Raw genomic sequence first — 2,621 nt, 5'->3', positions numbered from 1 at the left:
TATAAGCCCCTCTGTTTGACATTTTAGACCTGGCTAATAGCACTGTTGCATGCATGCACACACATACACATACACACATGGGTAGATCAATAATGTTGAGAAAGGAGTGCAGATAGTGGGGTGCATCATTGCACATAACATAACACACATTTTTTGTCCAGGCAAAAATAAACTAGAAGTTTTACTAATATACTATGGCCCTAGGGCTTCATTATTCAATTAAATAACAAAGCAAAAAAAAAATATAACTTTACTGGAATATGCATTCATTTGCTAAATCATATATTATGTATATAAAAAAGAAGTCAGGTAAAAATAATCAAAATATTTAGTTTTATTCCTTTTATCATTACAGTGAAATGTACATCTCTTTCAGGCCTGTTTAACAAAAGCCTTCTTGAGCATCTTGACAGCGCATCCCATGCTTCATTGATAGTTATTTCCACACCTGAGTTGATGCTCACCTGAGTTAATGTTTCCACACCTGAGTTCATGTTCCTAGCTAGAGTTAAAAACAGTGTGCAAGACTGTGAAATAGAAGCTAAATTACCTGGTACAGTTAACAGATCAAAGAACTGTGGAAGAAAGGATAGCTTGATTAATGGAACATCAAAACCCTTCAAAAAGGAGAGAGGGTCACTATCACCTGTAGAATGAAGAGTCCAGAAGGAATCAGGTAGATTATAATGACCATGAAGACAAGCAAATAAAAATGCTGAATAAAAATGCTGCTGCAACTTCCAAGCAATTGGTTTAAAACTTTGGGTGGACTGGGAATCAAAGAAGAGTGTGACTGCATCACTGCATCTACCTGGATACTACTCTGCACACACATGTGCGCACACACACACACACACACACACTCTCCCACTGAGATCAAGGTTCAATTATTACTACACTCCAAGGAACAATAAAATCTGGGGCAGTTTGTGCCAGAGTTTGTTGCTCTTGGGTGTGCCACTTGGGTTGGAGTAGCCCCAGCTGGCGGGTGGTCCTGGGGTTCAGCCTGCCAGCCTGAGGCTGCTTCTGCCTGGCTCAGCGTGCTGCAGAGGGACTGGCTTGCTTATAAAGGTGCTTCAGTTGGGGCTAGCCAACAGGCAGCCCCCACACTGAAGCACTCCCGTGCCCCAGCTAGCCCTGTCAGCATATACGCATGCATTGCAATATCTGCCATAGGATAGTACTTATATCTGGCAGTACTATCCAACAGTGGAGTAAATTAGTTTATTCCGGCCTAATAGCACTGCACGTGTAGATGCTGACATTTTACTGCAGAACTAATTAGTCAACTCCACAATAAATGTCTCATGTAGACGCAGCCACTGAGGTATAGAAAGATATTGCCACTGCTTTGAATAGCTAATATGCCCAAGAGTGAAGACAGGCAAATAAGGGGGTGAAGAAAGGTAGTATTTTTATTATTAGCAGCAGAAGCTGTTACTTTGACTTGGGGAATTACATAAGTTTTACTTCCTGCCTTCTCCTTAAAATGTGAGGCTTTACAGATTACAGAGCCTGTGAAGTTGCCACTAATACCCTACGAATTTCAAGCCAGGGTTTGAGTTTTCAGAAGCATTTGGTGCACTCACTGAGTGTGTCTACGTGAGGTACTTCACTGCACAACAGACTAATCTACTTCACAGCAAAGTATCACTAATAAACTGGGTACTAGGCTACTATGCAGTAAATAGGCTAATACACAGTTATCTACTACCTGAAATTACAGGTAGTAGATTAACTGTGAATTAGCTACTGTACAGTAGCACACATGTAGATGCTCCTGGTCAGCCCAGGCAGTAGGGGGTCTACTGCTGCTTGGCTCAGTACCATGAAGTGGGAGCTGTGCTAGCTGCAGGGGCCACTTTCTCCCCACCACATGGGGATCTGGACCGTCCTGATCCTCACATGGCTGGGAGAGTTGTCCCAATTCCCATGTGGCTATCCCCACCAGCTTTTCCCTACTACATGGGGATCAGGACCTTCCCAATCCCCACAGGGCTGCCACGCAGCATGCCTGAGGGGATGACTCACAGGGATTGGTACTGATCTTTTGATCTCCATGTTGCTGGGACACAGCAATCCACCAGCCTCCTGCCCTTTGCCTGGCACCCAGGGGAGCCTGCAAGAGGGCAGAGCAAGGCAGGAGTCTCGCCTGCCCTGGTTGGGAGCAAATTTGTTCCCAAGCCAGAGCACTTGTAGACCCTTTCCCCAGGGGCAATTTACTGCTTCTTTTTTAAGGCACAGGAACTTTACTGTACATTAATAGCACATGTAGACATACCCATTGATTTCAATAACAGCTGTGATTGCTCAGCTTCTCTGTAAATCAGGGCTAAAGTGACCAATCAACTATTAGAATAGAGCAACAAATTAGACTAAGCCATTGTTTCTTTTGAAGACACCAGAGATAGTTATGAGCCTTGGGGCCAGCTCTGGGGCAAACAGGGGTACTGTTCTTTTTAGAAGTTCAACAGAACAAACCTCCAGGAAAAGTGTCAAGGTTGCAAACTATTGCAATATTACAGTATGACTTTGGCAGGGTTACACCCATAAACTTCTCATGAATCAAACCCTGTAGGTCTCACACATCTTTACTGTGATATAGGCAAGACTGTGGCCCG

The sequence above is a fragment of the Crocodylus porosus genome, unplaced genomic scaffold (assembly GCF_001723895.1).
Source record: "Crocodylus porosus isolate Cpor-Errol unplaced genomic scaffold, CroPor_comp1, whole genome shotgun sequence".
Lineage (NCBI taxonomy): Eukaryota > Metazoa > Chordata > Crocodylia > Crocodylidae > Crocodylus > Crocodylus porosus.
The sequence above is the reverse complement of the archived record's forward strand: the minus strand, read 5'-3'. Positions refer to the sequence as shown.